Raw genomic sequence first — 19,794 nt, 5'->3', positions numbered from 1 at the left:
CAACGCTATTTGCGTTGCCCTTATTTTCGCCGTAGTCTATGTAAAGATTTACGTAGACTACAGTGACCAAATAAGGAACGCGAATGGCGGCTCCCTATGGGGGCCGCCATTTGCGTACGCGCTTTTTTTTTTTAAAGTCACCTGTGATAGGCTACGTGACGATTAACGTAGCCTATCACGGCTGACTTTGCAGATCTAGCTGTGATAGGCTACGTAAATCGTCACGTAGCCTATCACAGGGGCGTTTTTTAAAAAAAACTTTTTATTTCGCGGCCGGGCGAGGCAAGGCGCCTCCTCCCCAGCCTGAATTTCGGCTGGGCGAGGCGGGAAGCCTCCCCCCCCAGCCTGAATTTCGGCCAGGCAAGGAGGGAAGCCTCCCCCCCCAGCCTGAACTTCGGGGGGAGCAGCAAAGCGCCTCCCCCCCACCGCAAAGCAAGCTGCAAGACCAGGTAAGTGGCTTTCGTGCACCCCTACCTGCAATTGACCCATCACCCTAGACACATTTAAAAATGCTGCTAGGTTTCCCAAAAACTATGCTCACCCCTGTAAATGACTTTGTAGCATTAATTTCCATTTTTGAGATGGGTCTTGAAACCTCATTACGTGCTTTGGGCAGGGTGTTGCTAAACTAAATTTTAGGACTCAGCTTTTTATCACTAGCTTCCAATACAGGGCAGAGGGCTGGTTCCGAAAGGCTCATGCCACATGTCTCCAGATGGGGGGTAGATTACATGGGTCCTGAAACCGCCTTACGTGTTTTTTTGAGTAGGGCGTTCCTAAATTTCAGTGTTGGGAAAACAGCCAGTGTTCTAATCTAATCTTTACACATTTATATGTAGGGGAAAACTATTCCCTCTTTTTCTTTTCTTTTTAAATTATTATTATTTTATTTTTGTCAGAATTGTTTTTGAAAGAATCATTGAACATGGAGAACACAAGGGCTCCAAGTAAGAGAGTCTTAAAAAAAAAAAAAAAAAACATTCCTTAAGTGCCACTTAGATTTTTTAAAAATCCTACATGGCCTGCTCTTTAGAAGGGTGGGGGCAATGGTCTAGTCCTCTCACATTTGCTGTTAGTAGCTTAGTAAAAAAAAGTATTAATGTAAACATCTGATATTGGAGAGAAAAAAAAATCTCAATAACTGTCTTTAAAATGATGGATACATAGGTATCCATTTTTTAAAAATAAACATGATAGGGTGGTAGGGGACACCTCCAACTTTGTGCATTTATATGTAGGGAAAACAATTATATTATTATTATTATTATTATTATTATTATTGTCAGAATTGTTTTTGAAAGAATCAACTTCTATCACTAGTTTCCATTACAGGGTAGAGGGGATGGGCCCCGAAATGTCTCATGCCGCATGTCTCCAGATGGGGGGGGGTAGATTACAGGGGACCTGAAACCCCATTTTGTGTTTTTGAGTAGGTGGTACTAACTTTTAGTGATGGGTTGGAGGCCAACCTTAGGGGTGGGAGGATCCTTAACTTTATCCAATCACAGTACCAGAGTTCACACAATAGGACTAGCACTGGTAAAAAGATCCCGCACCTCTCTGTGTCTTTACACCCCCCAAACCTGAAGGGAAGCACCTGAAAGCCTACCTTACATGTAAGTATACCTTAACTCTTTTTCCTTCTGCCAACTAATGTAGATGGGTGCAGAAAATGCAATACAGTTTATGCTTCTTTTCCCAATTTACCCCTGCAGAAAAACTAAAACACCCTTCAATATTCTAAAAGAGGTGCAGTATGCCTGCAAGCAAGTTCATTTCATATATATATATATATATATATATATATAATAAAATTTCCCTTTCTGTGGTTATTCTAATGTAAAAAAAAAGGTTCTTTCTCTAAAGCTCGTCTATCTTTTTTTCCCCTTCTTCTTATCCATAGAGCAATCCCCAAAAGCAGTCTTGATGTCACAGGTCTATCAAGAAGGCATGTATTTTCTAGTTAATTTGTATGTTTTAAGGGGTTTTGTGGGGGGGGGGAACCACCTGCTGCTATCCACCTGCTGCTATTGGTAAAAATGAATCTGCATGACCAGGGGGCACCAGTAGGTGGTGATGCAGGATCACAAACAGGTCTGACATGTTAACCATTTTTTATTTTTTAATTATTATTTTTTGTACTTTCAACATTTATATTTTCATTCAGAGCTGTTGCTGCAATCTCTATGCATAGCACAACAGCCATTTTAGGGGAAATAGTGCATGCAAGCAGCTTTGTTTTTTGTCTTCACATTGTGGGAATATGTAGGAATCCACGCGTTTCTATCTTCAAATGTCCTTACAAATCCTTTTTCCTGCAATAAATAGAAAATAGTAGCTTTATCATGCCCTATTTTTTATGGAAGGTTATATGCGGATCAGCTCTGTACTGGCTACTATGCTATACGGTGTTGTGGCTTTAACAACAACTTTTCCAGACACCGCATTGTAGTGCATAACCACTTCCGGGCCACCTGGTTTATCTAGTATAAGCTTGTTCATATTTTCGACCAGATCAGGACTGCTCGCATAATAGCCACTACACAGAAAAAAGGTCCACTTGCTTTTCCCTTGATGAATTTCAATATGTGCATCGCTAGTTAGAGTGTACCAGCTGTGAGGATATTGTCTCTCAACCAGACCCACTTCCCATGACCCTGGAAGGTCCAGAGATTTTGCTAGGCGTATAGTAGGGATGGCAGAGAATTTCTCCCCGAAACTTCGGGGGGCCGAGTGCCAACGTGTTCGGCCCCCCGAACAAGTTTCGGGGAGAAATCCTCCGCCCCCCCGCCCCCCCCCCCCCGGGACGGGACTTACCTTCCCTGAATGTCCCTCCCGGCGGCGGGTCCGGCTGGCGGTTCGTCCGGTGTTCGAGCGGGGCGGGAGTGGCAGCCGGTCTTTCGACCGGCTGCCGCCCCCGCCATTGCAATGAAAGAAAAAAAAAAAAACACGTCCCCTGATGCTATTTGCGTTGCCCTTATTTTCGCCGTAGTCTACGTAAACATTGACGTAGACTACAGCAACTAAATAAGGAACGCGAATGGCGGCTCCCTATGGGGGCCGCCACTCGCGTACGCGCTTTTTTTTTTTTTTTTAAAGTCACCCGTGATAGGCTACGTGACGATTCACGTAGCCTATCACGGCTGACTTTCCAGATCTAGCCGTGATAGGCTACGTGAATCGTCACGTAGCCTATCAGGGGACGTGGTTTTTTTTTTTTTTTACTTTCGAGTTCGCGGCCGGGCGGGGCGGGAAGCCTCCTCCCCGGCCTGAATTTCGGCCGGGCGAGGCGGGAAGCCTCCCCCCCCCGGCCTGAACTTCGCGGGGGGAGCAGCGAAGCACTCCCCCCCACCGCGAAAAAGCTTCGGCGAAAGGTAAGGGACTTTCGTCCACCCCTAGCGTATAGTAAATGCAGAGATGGTGTTCTGTGGGAAAACCTCTGCACAGGCGTTACTAGGCAGGGTAATGTAAAACCCACTGTCACTCATCCTGTTCTGCCCTTCTATACAGGTTCACAAAGATCAGAAGCAAGCACCCAACTGTTGAACTTGCTAGGACAGCCTAACCATTTCACTAGGTGTTACTTTCTCCTACCCCTACATTTTGTAACCAGGACTTCTTCGATCCTGTACACCCTATCCTCCATGGCATTAACCTTCTGTAATTCTTCAGGATAGAAGGTCCCCACTACTAGGGATGTACGAAAGTCACTTACCTGGTCCCGCAGCTTGCTTCGCGGTGGGGGGGAGGCGCTTCGGTTCCCCCCCAAACTTCAGGCCGGGGGGGGCGCCCTGCCTCGCCTGGCCGAAATTCAGGCCGGGGAGAAGCGCCCCATCTCCCCGGCCGCGAAATACAAAAATGAATGTTAAAAAAAAAACCACACATGTGATAGGCTACGTAACGATTTACGTAGCCTATTATGGCTAGATTTCCAAAGTCACCCATGATAGGCTACGTAACGATTTACATAGCCTATCATGGCTGACTTTGGAAATCTAGCCATGATAGGCTACGTAAAGCATTATGTAGCCTATCACGTGTGTGTGTGTGTGTGTGTGTTTAACATTCACTTTGTAATGGCGGCGGCGGCAGCCGGTCAGAAGACCAGCCGCTGCCCCCGCCGAAACCCCACCGAAATGCCGCCAGGACCCGCCGCTGAGAGGGACATTCGAGGGAGGTAAGTCCCATCTCGGGGGGGGCGGGGGGGGTGGAGAATTTCACCACCAATTTCGGGGGGTCGAATACGTTGGCATTCGGCCTCCCCGAGATTTGTGGAGAAATTCTCCGCCATCCCTACCCACTACTGTGTCTCCTTCATAATCTTTTAAGTGGTAGACACGTCTCTCTGCTCTTTGGATGACTTGATCCACTATAAATAACTCTGTGGTGAAATTCTGTTCGTAACCCTTTGCAAAGACACCCTTGCTTTTAGAAACCAGCACATGGTCCCCTTTTCTGAGCAGGGGTGCCTCATATTTCCTTTATGCAGAGCTCCCATAGACTACTTTCCAAATGTCCAGGGAGTTAGACTGATTAACATCCACAGGCCTAGCTTTGATGGCTCTGTGAAAGCTATGGTTATAACTTTTTAGGAATTGCGGTAGCACGTCTATATAAGTGAAGGTATTGTTGGCTGTGAAATACCTCCACATTTTTGTTTTTAAAGTTGAATCTCTCAACAACCCCAGCTTTGACCTCAGTATTGGAAACAAAAACAACCATGTTTTTTGAATATATGACCCGCATCCTTGTTTAGGAACTCCGTTCCTTTGTCTGTCTGTATTTTGTTAGGCTGCCTTCCGTCTTGTGTGAAAACCACTTTAAAAGCGAGTCCAGACACCTCCCTGCCCATTTTGCCTTTTAGAGAGCAAGCCCAGGCATATTTAGACAGAATATCTATCACTGTTAAAATATACTTGTAACCGTTGTTGTATTGAGAAAATTGCTTCATGTTGACTAAATCGGCTTGCCATTGTGCATCCATTTCAGACACTATGGCCCAATTTTGTTTAAAATGGATCCTGGCTGGTTTATGCAGTGTGTAAGCCTCCTGATCTGAGAGCCACTTGGTAACCTCTCTTCTGACCAGCGTTTTGCTCTGTTTCTTTGCCTCCTGAAATAAGGGGTTCACTCCACCCAAACTCCCAACATTACCGGGGGTATAATAAATCTTTTTTAGGATTTCTTCATGCTCTGACATTTTGTAGGTTAACACAAGAATGGACGCTTAGGGTTACTACAAAGCATTTTTATTGGTGCAAAAGAAACCACCACCACAGAAAGCATTATCTTTCTGTGACCGTGTCTGGGGAAATACGTGACAGGCAGGAAATGTTGACTGTTGGTGAACTCTCGATGTTCAGGTTGTCGATATCACCACACATTCCATGTTCCTGTGTAACACAATGGAAAGCTTAGAGTCAGCAGCATGTACCCCCACCCCCAGAATTGCTCTCTAAATACTATTAAGAACAAATCTCAGAAATAAACACTTACTGGTGTGCAGCCTTTCTCTGCCACAACTTCCATCTCCTCTTCCAGATCCTCAAGGGATGTGCGGAAGGTAGACCAGGTTGTGTCAGGATCCCCCAGCTCCATTTACTCTAAAGGCGAGGTGGCTATTTTCATAAGCACCCTGCCATCCATGTCTTCAATAGGCTTCACCTCATTGCTATCCATACTCCAAGTGGCATGTAACTCGGTTTCAGGAAAAGTTCTTTGCCCCATGGGAAATACAGCTAAAGGTAAGCTCTCTGTTACAGTCGCTGTGACAACAGCTGCCTTCCCTGGTTTACTTTTTATGACTCCAGGTGTCATAGGTGCAGTTTCCATCTTTCTGGGCTGAATGCACAAGGGTACTGGGGGATGAGTAAAACCCAAAGGTTCCTCAGTTGCTCTTGGCCACGCCACATTCTCTGTGCAGAAAATGTGTCTGGGCATGATAAAAGGCTGTTTTTCTGTGGGCAAGGCTGTCCCTATTGGTCAACGGGGTTGTGGGGTGTGACCTTACAGCACTAGGCTCTAAGACCTCTTCCTATTGGGCCATGGGGGCTTGGCGAGTTCATAGAGGGGTCACATAACCCCGCAGGACCAATCCAGGTGGGGCTTGGAAAAGGCCCCGTGGGTCATCTTTGCACCCATACCTGCTAGGGCTCTAAAAACAATTCCTATTGGTCCATGGCAGTGTGACGAGCTCGTAGAGGGGTCACATGACTCCCCAGGACCAATCCGGGCGCAGCTTGGAAAAGGCCCCGTGGGCCATCTCCGCACCCGTACCAGCTAGGGCTCTAAAACCAATTCCTATGGGTCCATGGCAGTGTGATGAGCTTGTAGAGGGGTCACATGACCCCGCAGGGCCAATCCGGGCACAGCTTGCAAATGGCACCACGGGCCATTTCCGCGCCTGTGCCCCCTAGGGCTCTAAAACCAATTCCTATGGGTCCATGGTGGCATGGTGAGTTCATAGAGGGGTCACATGACCCCCATCATGTGACCCTGAAGGTCATATGGCCGGGTCAGCTGATTGCATACGTGGGGCTTCCAGCTAGTGCAAGGCTTCCTGTCTCAATGGGGGGCGGCGTGACTGTGACCTTTGCAAATGGGGCATGGTTTAGAGTTTGATGCAAACCCCCCTCCTTTACTACTATAACTTATTTTTTAAGTTAAATCTCCCCATTTTAAATGGATCTGGTTTCAATTATCCTTTTGGAGAATTTACCTATATTGGCTTTTCCAGGGAAAGTGTGATGGATTATGATTTTGTCTTTGTGCAGACTCCTCACAAATCCTGCATTGTCAATTATACAATATGGTATCAAGTGACACCCACCCCTCTTACATTTAAGATTTTAAATTTAAGTGACCACCAGGTGGAAGAAAGATACATCCAGATTCTGTGTAAAGGCTAATCAACTGTTAGTTACAACACAAAGGGTAACATACTAAGTTTTTGCTGATTTGAATAAGAAATTGTATCCTGAGGAAATTTTAAATTTAAGGGAGAAATTGCTGTCATGATCCTGACCTTGCAGTAGACCTGTACTGCCAGATAAAAAAGGAAGTTAAACCACTCCTCTGTAATGAACCAATTCAACCGCAAAAGTTCCACCCTCAACTAATTGGTGGCTGGTATAATAAAGATTGGCAGTCATTGAAGAGAGGACTGCAGAAGATGATTACAGTATATAGAAAATATGATGTTCCCCAGATACCATGGGAATCCTACAACATATGTTGATCTTATAAAGAACTGATAGCTCAAAATAAAATAAAATAAATAAAAATGAACAATATTTTAAACACCAGTGGAATGAATTAACTTGTCCCCTAACTCAAAAAGACACACACATGCAAGAATCAGGAAATGGTGGTAAAAATGGAGGGCAGGCTGCTGTCTGTTTCAGACTGCTACATATCAGCGTAAAGGTGAAAAATCTGTTTTGGTGATCTGTTCAATAAACAGCCACAGTTGACTGCTAGAAACTTAGAAACTTTTACACAAGCACAAAGTTCAGATTGGCCACCAGTCACTGTTTAACAGATAAAAATACTTTTATCCCATCAAAAAGATGAAGAATTATCTTCCACCTGAACTTTTTACTCTCTTTATTGACTGGTGGGTAGGGGTGCACGAAAGTCACTTACCTGGTCTCGCAGCTTGCTTTGCAGTGGGGGAGAGGCGCTTCGCTGCTCCCCCCAAAGTTCAGGCCAGGGGGGGAGGCTTCCCTCCTTGCCCGGCCGAAATTCAGGCCGGGGAGAAGAGCCCTGTCTCCCCGGCCGCGAACTTCAAAAGAAAAAACAAAACGCCCCTGTGATAGGCTACCTAACGATTAATGTAGCCTATCACGGCCAGATCTGCAAAGTCAGCCATGATAGGCTATGTTAATCATCACGTAGCCTATCACGTGTGACTTTGAAAAAAAAAAAAAAAGCACGTACGCAAATGGCGGCCCCCATAGGGAGCCGCCATTCACTTTCCTTATTTGGTCGCTGTAGTCTATGTAAAGGTTTACGTAGACTACGGCAAAAATAAGGGCAACGCTATTTGCTTATTTTGGCACGTCTTAGTCTACGTCAAGATTTACGTAGACTAAGATAGCAAAATTAAGGGGAACGCAAATAGCGTAGATGCTACGCTATTTGCGTTCCCCTTATTTTCGGCGTCTTAGTCTATGTAAATTTTTACATAGATTAAGATGTGCTAAAATAAGGAAAGCAAATGGCGGCGGCCATGGCCGCTGGCATTTGCATACGCGCGTTGTTGTTTTTAAAAAAGTCAGACATGTTAGGCTACGTCAACATTTACATAGCCTATCACGTTTTTTTTTTTAAAAAAACTAGCCATGATAGCCTACATAAATCTTTACGTAGCCTATCACATTGTTTTGTTTTGTTTTTAAACTGGAAATGGCGGTGGTGGCAGCCGGTCGGAAGACCGGCCGCTGCCGCCGCCGCACCACCGCCGGAGCCGCCGCCAGAGCCACCGCCGCCAGGAAGATCCACCCAAGGTAAGTCTCGTCCCAGGGGGGCGGGGAGCAGGCTGTTCCGCCACCGATTTCAGGTTGAACCACAGGGCTCTGGGACCTATCAGTCAGCAGCCCGAGTGTTCAGACCTGTGAGATATTATGCATATTGTGAATGCCAAACCTGCAACCTAGAGCCCCCACCCCCACCTGAGCCCCCATTCTTAGACACTCAACTCCAGCATGAGTTTTCACCTCCAATCCCCCCCAGACACTGACTTCCAGACACCCACACCTGATACGAACCTCCACCATCACATTCAAGACTCCCCCACCCTTGAGCCCCCTCCACTGGCATCACCACCTGGGACCCCATCCTGCAGACCCAGGTATGAACCCCCCATACCCCCTCCCAGCCTGGAGCCACCCCTCCATCCCCCACCCCATCTCACACACACACGCGTACACACACACACACACACACACACACAGCATGAGCCCCCTGACTTCCACACCTCCTGCTCTTTCTATTGCAGCCTTTTTAAAAACACATTGACTTCAGTAAACAAAAAAGAAAAGGTGAATCAACACCCCATCTGCAGGGGCGGGGCACAGCCTCTTTAATTTCCTCTCCATGCCTTAAACTTTCAGCAATTGACATGAACCAAGCTGATTTGCCATGGGGCTCCAAAGGGCCCCTTTAAATCTCCCCCCTCTGGCTGCACACCACAGCTCAGCATGAACATTCTGAAGCCTCCAACTGATTTCCCTCAGCATGAACATTCTGAAGCCTCCAACTGATTTCCCTCAACACAAACAATTGGGTTTTTTGAGGGAGCACTCATATCTCCCCCAATCCTTGACCGATCTTGCTGGATTTTGACCTCACTGCTAGTTAGTGCATTCTCTCCCAGCCTGGCAAATTTGGCAACTTTCCATCTGTATTTTGCATGAGAGGTGTTTGGCCATACCTTTTCACTCTTTTTTCTCAAATTTTCACACTCAGTAAAAAAATCCAACCATAGCCTATGCACTAGAAGACCTATATCTGAAGGGCAATGTGTATTGGCCCCAGGAGCATAACCAAGTCACCAAGAGGGGCCTAGAGATCCATAATGCCTTGCATAAGTTCATTATGGGTGCAATTTCCTTGCTAGTAGGCCTCTGAGCATGTGAGATGAGTGAAAGGCCGATAGCGGCCTCAAGCACATTCCATACTAACAAGCTAGAGGATCTTATCAAGATGGGCCTGGGAAGTGAAGTTTGTTTGTCTTAAAGCTGCAGGTGGCTGTGCTGAGACCAAGCACTGCTAGTCTATGCTGGGAATGAACACTAGGGGGTGCTTGCTACTGTCATGCTGCCTCACTGCTAACATGTATGGTATAAAACCCATTGTACCCCATGGCTCTGGGTTCAGAGAAGCTGTCTGATCCAACCACTGGGTACGCTTGTGTGCTGATTATACTCAATAAAGTATCTCCTTGTAAGTAAACTTGGATCTGATTTATCACTGTCCTGCCACCTCTAAATTAAGAGTTCGAAACCAACTGCAGGGGCAATACACAATGCTAACTTCCATCCATGAGGCCCTACATGGGTGGCTAATCCTTTCCCCCCATAACATGCCAAAATAAGCTTTGTTATGTACCAAACCTAATCTGCTAGCAAATTACATAGCTACCTATGTGTTAAATTTGGGGCAGATTGGACAAGGGGGAGCCTAGGTATGCCCCCCAAACTCACTTTTTGCACCTATGGGGAAAACACACAAAATGGTGTTCACAATCACATTGTGGGCTGCCCACAATATCTAGTGAAGAGGGAATTTCATGTTGCTTTCACACAGGCCTGGCTAAATGTCCTCCTGGGCCCCATCTATATGGCACTGCTTTGACCCCCCCACCCTGTCACAACTGTGCAGCAATGAGGCTTTGAATCACCATGCCCTGTGATTAGGGATGTCAGAGAATTCCGCGATGGATCTTGGTGAGGCCGAATGCCAGTGCATTCTGAAGCCTCCAACTGATTTCCAATTGGGTTTTTTGAGGGGGCACTCATATCTCCCCCAATCCTTGACCGATCTTGCCAGTGCATTCGGCCCCTGAAATCCATCGAGGAATGAAGCCCTCGCCCCCCCACCCCACGAAAGGCATGTGAAACGGAGCACTTACCTGCTCCCTTCCGCGCTACTTTGCGAATGGCGGCCGTCCTGCGGCCACCATTCGCTTCCTCCTCTTCATAGCCATGATAGGCTATGTAAATACTTACATAACCTATCACAGCTAACGCAGGGATGCTATTTGCTTCTCTGTGGAGGCCATGATAGGCTGCAAAAGGATGGGGGGAGTAAAGGGGCATCACAGAGTGACGCAAGCACTACGCACTCCTACAACATGCCCACCACGAAATGTCAAGTCAGTTTGGGGAAGAGACAGACAGCTCACAAGCACAGGGAAATCTGTAGCAAACGAAAAACATCTGAGCAAAACGACTCCTTTGAACTCCTCATTTTCTGGGTGAAAACCACGGATGGCTGCAAAGTGGCAATGCGTCATCTATCACGAGAGGCCTCAACTTGCAGCCACCCCGGAGTAAAAGCCGGGTGTAGATGGGCCCCCAGTAACAGATTATACTGGATGTCTGGTGAAAATCCCAAGGACGTTTTGAATCTGCCCATGTAACACAGTAGTGGTGGAGGAAGACCTTGCTCATTTTCTACTGGAGTGTAAATGTTTACTATTGATTGATTGATTGATTGATTAAATTTATTAATCGCCCATCTGGCTGGTCACCCAGCCACTCTGGGCGATGTACAACAAAACAGTTAAAACAATAAAATTCTAGGGATGTACGAAAGTCACTTACAGTTTTGCGGATCTGCTTCTCGGTGGGGGGGGAGGTCCTCTGTCCCTCCCCCTGGAATCCTTGACAGGGGGGAGGTGATCCATCCCTCCCCCTGGAGTCCTGCCTGGCTGGCTCCACTCTGCGGGGATTCCATGGAGCTGCTGGCCGGCTCCACCCACAGCTGGCCATCCAGCCACTGGGCAGCAGGGACACAAATGGCAGCGGCCGTAGCCACCACCGTTTGTGTCCCTGTACTTAACTGCGATAGGCTACATAAGTATTTACATAGCCTATCACGGCAAAGTAAAAAAAAACGCGTACACAAATGGCAGCAGCTACAGCGGCCACCATTTGCGTTCACTATTTTTCGCCGTTCTAACCTACATAAATATTTACGTAGGCTAGAACGGCGAAAAATAGTGAACGCAAATGGCGGCCGCCATAGCCGCTGCCATTTACGTAAGCTGCGCCCAGCTGCGGCCAGCCAGGAGACCAGCCGCCACCGCCGCACCCACCGCCGCCCCCGCCTCCCTGCCACAGCACCCGCCCCCCCCACCACCCCGCTACCTACTTCCTAGGCTTATATATTTGACATCTCGCTCTTCTCCTAACCCGCAAGCGAAGCACTCATTCCAGGAAGTGAATGTTTCCAAACTTGCACACTGTGTCGCACTCTCCAATTCACTGCAAGGAAGGAAGGTCAAGGCTAGGGATGTCAGAGAATTCCGCGACGGATCTCGGTGAAGCCAAATGCCAGTGCATTCAGCCCCCCGAAAACCATTGAGGAATGAAGCCCCCACCCCCCACCCCATGAAAGGCACGCGAAACGGACCACTTACCTGCTCCCGTCCGCGCTGCTTTGCAAATGGTGGCGGTCCTGTGACCGCCATTCGCTTCATCCTCTTCAGCCGTAGTAAGTATTTACGTAGCCTATCACGGCTAATGCAGGGATGCCATTTGCGTTCCTGCGGAGGCCGTGATAGGCTATGTAAGTATTTACGAAGCCTATCACAGCAGGGGGGGGAACCCCAGCGTACGCAAATGGGGTTTTTCCCCTGCCGTGATAGGCTATGTAAATACTTACGTAGCCTATCACGGCTCACCACAGGGACGCAAATGGTGGCAGCTACAACAGCTGCCATTTGCATCTCTGCAGGGCTGCCCAGCGGCCAGATGTCCAGCTGTGGGCGGCTGGAGTCAGCTGGCGGCTCCGCGGCTTGGCTGCAGGGCGGAGCCAGCCAGGCAGGATTCCGGGGGCGTCTCTCCCCCCATCAATGATTCCGGGGGGAGGGACGGAACGCCTCCCCCCACCTGCGGAACCCAGCGGAGCCAGGTAAGTGGGGTTTCGTACACCCCTAGTCCAGGCCCAGCCTTTTGCATGGTCATTTCTTCATGAGGAGAGTACGCTGGAATCTTTTGTTTTGTCACAGCCCTTTGCTTGCAAATATACAGCATTCAGCCAGGGCTGGTAGGGTGATGCCAATAAACATGCAGACAGACAAATTACTATCCTACTCTGTAAAGAACCATCGTTTCCCATTCCCTTCCAAAGTAACAACAACACTTGGAAGTTAGCCAAACATTGCTCACCAAGTACAAAACCTCTGAATTGTTTCCTTTTTTGTAGCTTTCCAAACCATTTGTCTCCAGTTCAATTCGGGATGGGAGAATGAGCACCGTTCAACCTCATCAAGGTAATCAATTTTCTACCTCAATGCTTATTTCGCCTCACTGTAATTCCTGTACGCAAGTGGCTTCTTTTTCTTTTCCTGAACCAGAAAAGTGCACATTTTCAAATGGGAAAAAATGCACATTTTTCCAAGCATGCATACGAATGTGCAGTTATAATATAAAACAGTTCCTTACTAGCAAAGGGAAGGACTCTCTCTCTCTCTCTATCTCACACACACACACACACACACACCTCCCCTATTCCCCCTCCTGCCCCCAAACACAAGCTTGCTATCATGTTTGCAAAATACATCCCTTTTGACAAAAAAAGCATACTTTAACATGTGCATTTTCCCCCCAAAGATTCATTTTGCAAACACAATCACAACCTCAAGAATTTGCCAGCTTTTTCTGAAAAATGTGTTCAGAGTTGCAAGTGAGGCATTTTCAGCTGTTTTTCTAATAAACATGAAATGCTCATACATCCCTAAATTCAACCCAAGCTAACTTCAAAAAATCTAGAAGCAGCTACCGGTCATCAAGTTGTGCTTAAAGCCTTGAGTGATAGTCAACTCTTCCCCTGACACAACACCAGAATTATTCGCTTTTCAATGTACTGGCCCTGCCAGATATGAATCAATTTCAGTTTTCAGAAATCAAATATCCTGCGTATTGTTGAGCTGAGTCTGATGAGGAAACCTCTGTGTTTGTGTTAATAAACTCATGCATACATAATAAACTGATACTACACTGAATTTTCTGGGACAATGAAACGTTTGAACTCCCCTTAGTCTCAAATGCATCTCAGCTTCATCTACTCACCTGTGGCTATGAAAATGCCAAAGAAGCAGATGGTCAGTGGTATCTCCATTATTGTAAAAATATTGCCTGGGACTGGACTGGCAGCTGGATGGGAAACCCTGAATCAAGCAAAGCCTCTGCCTGTCTCTGATTCAGCTGCATTTGTTTCATAACATCAAATAAACTTCTGCTAGCAAAGGGGAGGACACACACACACACACACCCCTCCCATATTCTTGCTTTTGCCCCCAAAGCTGAAGACTTATTAAGTACATTCTTTCCATGACAATGTTCCTGTTTTATTACAATGTCAGTCCAGCAGTTAATGGGTTTGGTTTGGTTTGTTTGCTGTGCAATTCATGAGAAAACTTGGAAGGAATTTGCTGCTACGTGCGGATAACGTAGAAGCAACTGTTTTGAAGTGATGTTGCAGTGGCGGGACAGGGCAGCCCATGCTAACTTTCTTTGGCTAGAAGTAAGCATTGATAGGTAGTAGTAGTAATAATAATAATTATTATTATTATTATAACATTTCAGCAAAACAAGAAAGAGGAAAACATTGTAGCTACATAGATGTGAATATATCAGTTTCAATACATGCATATGAAATGTTACATTTAAAATGATAAATGGTACCCGATAAATTTAACAATTTAATGATAACTAATAAATTTAATGATGAATGATAGCTTTAATAAAATGATAAATGATAACCAGCTTTATTTAATGATACATTTAATTTTAATGATAAATGATACATTTAAAATAATACATTCAAAATAATAAATCTAAATTTCAGTACATGCATATAGGGATGTACGAAAATCACTTACTTGTTCACGGATTATGTTTATGGGGGGGGAGGCGCTCCGTTCCTCCCCCCCGGAATCCTCCACGGCCGGCTGTGCTTTGCGGCAGCTCTGCGGAGCAGCCAGGCAGGCCCAGCCAGGCCAGAGCCATTTGCAGCCGGATTTCTGGCCACGGAGGGCTCTGGGGGAAAACAAAAACAAAAACGTGTACGCAAATGGCGGTGGCTATGGCCGCCGCCATTTGCGTTCCTTATTTTTGACATCTTAATCTACGTAATTATTTATGTAGACTAAGACAGCCCAAAATAAGGAACGCATGGCCGTAGCCGCTGCCATTTACGTACGCCTTTTTTTTTTTTTTTACCCAGACGTTTTAGGCTACGTAAAAACTTACGTAGCCTATCATGTGTGTGTAAAAAACAAAACAAAACTGCAAATGGTGGTGGTGGCAGCCGGTCGGAAGACCAGCCACCACAGCCACCGCCGCCACCGCCGCCACAGCTGCCGCTGGAGCTGCCGCTGCCTGGAAGATCCGCCCCAGGTAAGTCTCGTCCCGGGGGGATCCACTGGGGGGCGGGGGGTGGTGGCAGGCCGTTCTGCAACAGATTTCGGGGGGCTGAATGCACTGGCATTCGGCCTCCCCAAGATCCATGGCAGAATTCTCTGCCATCCCTAAATATATATGAAAATATAGCTTTCTAAGAATTAGGCATAAACTTCAACTAAAGCAGACCAAATATCCATATAAGTATCTGTCTTAAAACTGAGTATCTGGCCTAATCCACACAGAGCCACACTCAAGATTTGAGGTACCAATATGACTCAAGTCTACTTATGTGAAAAAGTGATACAGTTTATTAATGGGAAATGCACACAGATAAGAAAAGCAAAGAAAATCTTACAAACGCCTCTCAGCTAGGGATGTACAGATTCCCCACCGTACATTCCGGTGGGGAATCTGTAGTGGGGGAGGCAATCCGTTCCTCCCCCACCCCCGGAATCCTCTGGAGTGGCTCCACTCCATGAGGATTCTGGGGGGGGGGAGCCCAGCTTGGGGGCCTGTTACCTTGCTGCCTGCTGGCCAGAGCCATTCGCTTCCTCCCTGCCTATCGCCATTTCTTTTTTTCTCTTTTTTTAATGGTAGTTGGCAGGATGTGCCCATAGACTTATACACAAATACAGCCATCAATCTTCCATTTAAGTCTATGTGTCCATAGGCTTATACGCAAGATTCACGGCTATATTTTGCATATAAGTCTATGGGCACATCCTGCTGATCGCCTTTTTTTTTTTTAAGAAATTGCGATCGGCAGGGAGGACGCAAACGGCTCTGGCTGGCAAGAAGCAACCGAGTGCCATTCTGCCTCCAGTCCTCCTGGAGTGGAGGTAAGTGGTGCCGATCTGCTCAGATTCCTGAGGCCAGATTCAAAAGAATCTGGCCTCCTTTGAATCCACAGCGGACTTCTCCAACATCCCTACTCTCAACTCACAGTTGTAGCTGCCCTGGTTCCTATGAAGCAGCAGGTATTACCCTAGGGGCTGTCTATCCCATCAGGTGGTGCACCTTCCCCCTCTCAGGTGAGAACCAAGAACAAGCCAGTGTGTTAGGATTTTATAGGAGTCTCTCCAAAGTTCCAGAAACTGTCAGCAAACACATGCACATTCCTCTCTTAATTTAGAAGAAAACAGAGGGCCTTAACTTCCGGGCAAGAAAAGACAATTTCCCGCAACAGAGAAAAACAATCTTATCTTCAAAAAGCATGAAGTCTAATGAATGGTGTTATAAGAAAAGGAGTTCATGACAACTGAGTGTGGTTAGAATACGAAACCACAAGTACATGCATAAGACAGAAGAATAAGGAGTGCAAAGGTAAAGGGGCCATGTGCATAAAAGAAAAAGGTTGTGTGCGCCAGGGCTAATTAATATGCAACATTGCACATGCTTGTTTTTACATAGACTATAAAAGCTTCTGTGCTGCGACACAGAGACACTTCTCCTTTTGATATAGAGGTGCATCCTCCGAGAAGTCCTGCTGCAGCAGAAAATGCCACACCCCGAGTCCAGCTTGCTTGGCTTTGTGGTGGGCCATTGCAGGGGGTGGGGTGAGGTGACATCCTCGGCTGAGATTGGTGGCCTGAGGTGGTGCCACCAGAGGTGGGAGTGGGCGGGGAGCTGTCTTAAGCTCTCCACGCCACTCCCCAATGCCTCTCTGGAGCTCGGCTAACCCCCGCCCTCCCTTATGCAGTGTGGGATCAGTCTGGTTGTCCTTTCGGGGGCAAAGGAGGAATTTTTGGCTCACAGTCTTATTGGCCTGGGCTGTGCGTCTTTTCGCCTACTGCACACTGTAAATGGGGTGGGTATGTCCTTAGGCTAATCTGTTGTTTTAGGGCTAATTTACGGTCACATGCTGTTGCTGTTAGGATGGGCATTCGGGATGAGAATAGCAACGGAGAGCATTCAGAGGCACGGTTATTGTGACAGGTGGCACATGAGGCCTCCTGCTCTGGGTTTTGTGGCCCATCAGGGGGATAAGGGTTACCTGGGAGGCCAACTCACCTCACTTACCTGGTGTTGTGCGGCACGGGCGGGAGTGACAGGGGAAGGCCTACCTCCCCCAAAAGGGGTAGCCCTGTGGGGTGGTAAGATGACATGCCACCACACAGGGTTTGAATGCTTTCGCCCATTTCAGGGACAGCTAGGGGCTGCTCCAGTTGAGTTGCCCATAGGGATGTCAGAGAATTCTGCCATGGATCTTGGTGAGGCTGAATGCCAGTGCATTTGGCCCCCCCAAATCCTTGGCAGAATGAAGCCCCCCACCCCCCACCCTGCGAAAGGTGCACGACATGGGACACTTACCTGGTGCCATTCGCACAGCTTTGTGAATGGTGGCCGCATCTGCGGCCGCCTATCGCTTCTTCATTATTGCTGTGATAGACTACTTAAATACTTACATAGCCTATCATGGCAAAATACAGGGATGCAAATGGCAGTGGCTACGGCAGCCGCCATTTGCATCCCTGTGCAGCCCAGTGGCTGGATGCCTGGCTACAGGCAGCCCCAGGCGGCGGCTCGGTGGAGTCGCTGCGGAGCAGAGCCAGCCAACGAGAATTTCAGGGGGAGGGATGGAGCACCTCCCCCCCACCGCGAATGTCACCCTTCGAAAAGGTAAGTGACTTTCGTACATCTCTAGTTGCCCGTCCTGTTTTCCCCTTTGCAGATTTTATCAATAAATGTGGCCCGATTTGAACCCAAGAACCTGTGTCAGCCTCTTTATTTCCCCATCTCCGCTTGCAAATAAACTTACTTATAAGGCCACCTACTGGATTTCCTGTGTCTGAGTTATTGATTCCTCTCCAACAGAATCTCCATCTGAAAATAGGGATGTTGGAGAATTCCGCCATGGACTCCAGTGTGGCCAGATTCTTTAGAATCCGCCCCCCCCAGATTCCATGGTGGAACGGACTGCTCCCCCTGCCACCCCTCGAAGTCACCGTGGACCAGACCTACCTGGTGGCAGTGTCAGCTTCGACAGCAGCTTCAGCGGTGGCTGGGGTGGCTCCGGTGGTGGCAGCTCCGGTGGCGGAGGCTCCGATGGCTCTGGTGGCGGCTCTGGGTCATTTTCCAGCTGCTTCTGGGCTGCTGCAGCAGCAAACGGTAGCGTAGTGGCCGCCATTTTCGTCCCTGCTTTTGGCCGTGATAGGCTACGTAGATACTTATGTAGCCTATCATGGCTTGGCAGGGACGCAAATGGCTGCTGGTGTAGCAGCCGCCATTTGGGGCCACAGCCCGGCTGCGGCCGGAAGTCCGACTGCAGCTGGCCCCGGCCTGCAGCTCCATAGCCTTGCCGCAGAGCGGAGCTGGCCAGGAAGGATTCTGGGGGGGAGGGACAGATTGCCTCCCCCCACTGCGGACCCCAGTGGACGGAGGTAACTGGGGTTTTGTACACCCCTACCTGAAAATGAATGACAATGTGAGTAAAAGAAATTCACAGCAATGGCTATCTGCTTAGTATTAATAGCACAAAGCACTGACCTTCACTGTATCTGTGTGAACAAAAGCTAACTATATAATAGTTGCCAACTACCCTACTTCATAGATATGTATATGCTACTAAACAGTCTTTGGCTCTGTAAAAAGTTCACACCTGACTCCTTGTCATTCTCTTCCAGGAAAATCCACTACAATATCCATTCACAAGTGGCATCTATGTACACTAGGGAGATCTGTCACCGGGAAATATATTTATATATATATTGGCTTGATAGAGTTTCCCAGCGTGCCTGGCTCTACTTGCATTTGTGGGCAAAGCCACAGGTTTTCCCTCAAATCCAGGAACTTTTTTCTGTATTTTTTTTTATTTGTGCAAATCAAGATTTGTGCAAAGTGTGGCTGCAATTTGGTAATTTAATAAATTGCAGCCGCAATTTGGAAATTTGTGAAAGTTGCAGCCACAATTTGTGCAAAACGCTATTTATGTAAATTAAAAAAGGACAATCTGCAGACTGGCACGACTCGATGCAGATTGAGTTGGGTCAGTGAGCAGAAAATGGACAAAGTCGAGGGGGGCAAACCAAGGGAAGGTCATTGAGCTCCACCCCCAAAATGGATTTCCTGACATACCTATATATCACCTGCTCAAATGTTAGGAACACAGAAAGCTGCCTTATTGGTCCATCTAGCCCAGTATTGTCAGCACTGACTGGCAGCAGCTCTCCATGGTTTCAGGCAGGATTCTTTCTCTGCCCTACCTGGAGAAGCCGGGGATTGAACCTGGGACCCTCTGCATGCAAAGCAAGGGCAGCATCACACTGAGCTCTGGCCCCTCCAATTCGCAATGTTGAAAATGTTGCTAAGTTCTCAGTAGGGGTGGACGAAAGTCACTTACCTGTCGTCGAAGGCCGTTCGCAGTGGGGGGGAGGCGCTTCGCTGCTCCCCCCGCGAAGTTCAGGCCGGGGGGGAGGCTTCCCGCCTCGCCTGGCCGAAATTCAGGCCGGGGAGGAGGCGTCTCGCCTCGCCCGGCCGCGAACGCGAAAGTAAAAAAAAAAAAAACGCCCCCTGATAGGCTACGTGACGATTCACGTAGCCTATCATGGCTAGATCTGCAAAGTCAGCCGTGATAGGCTACATGAATCGTCACGTAGCCTATCACGGGTGACTTGAAAAAAAAAAGCGCGCACGCGAATGGCGGCCCCCATAGGGAGCCGCC

General features: G+C 47.7%; 1 long non-coding RNA gene across 1 annotated transcript; it reads left to right on the top strand.

Moving 5' to 3' along the window:
- Nucleotides 1-239: 239 nt before the first annotated feature.
- LOC146337752 (uncharacterized) lies at nucleotides 240-17,843 on the top strand. Its single transcript, XR_014785089.1, has 2 exons — nucleotides 240-1,948; nucleotides 12,934-17,843. It is a non-coding gene; the product is annotated as an uncharacterized LOC146337752 (long non-coding RNA).
- Nucleotides 17,844-19,794: the final 1,951 nt, after the last annotated feature.

Source organism: Heloderma suspectum, chromosome 10 (genome assembly GCF_057233095.1).
Source record: "Heloderma suspectum isolate Gila_16-S chromosome 10, 16-S_ref, whole genome shotgun sequence".
NCBI classification, from domain to species: domain Eukaryota; kingdom Metazoa; phylum Chordata; class Lepidosauria; order Squamata; family Helodermatidae; genus Heloderma; species Heloderma suspectum.
The sequence above is the reverse complement of the archived record's forward strand: the minus strand, read 5'-3'. Positions and strand labels throughout refer to the sequence as shown.